This window comes from Penaeus monodon, chromosome 9 (assembly GCF_015228065.2).
Source record: "Penaeus monodon isolate SGIC_2016 chromosome 9, NSTDA_Pmon_1, whole genome shotgun sequence".
NCBI lineage: Eukaryota > Metazoa > Arthropoda > Malacostraca > Decapoda > Penaeidae > Penaeus > Penaeus monodon.
In genome coordinates, this window is record NC_051394.1 from 7,586,667 (window position 1) to 7,587,116 (window position 450).

The window sequence follows — 450 nt, forward strand, 5'->3', positions numbered from 1 at the left end:
CCCACCCCCACACCTGGATACACATACCAGGAGCCCAAACAGACTACCTGTGCCCGGGGCCCGCGCAGAAGGCCAGAAGCGAGCAGAGAGCAAAAGGCCAGTGCCGATCCTGAAGGACGAGCGCGTGAACAACGAAGATGGAAGCTACGCCGTCGATGTCGAGACTGGCAACGGCATTAAAACTTCAGAGACTGGCTCAGCCGAACGAGGCGCCGTTGTTAAGGAGTGGACACTATTCGTAAGTAATCCTTCAAGCAGAAGTACCGTAGATATTTATGATTAGCTTACCTTTGATATCTGATAACACATTTTAAACCTCTATTCGTCTTTCTTACATTCGTCGGTAAATTCAGCTGTTTTTCGCAGTAATGTTACATGTTACATTAGTATTTTAGTTGAGTGAATTAGGTATGATAGATAATTATTATGAGAATAATGATATAGTGCATG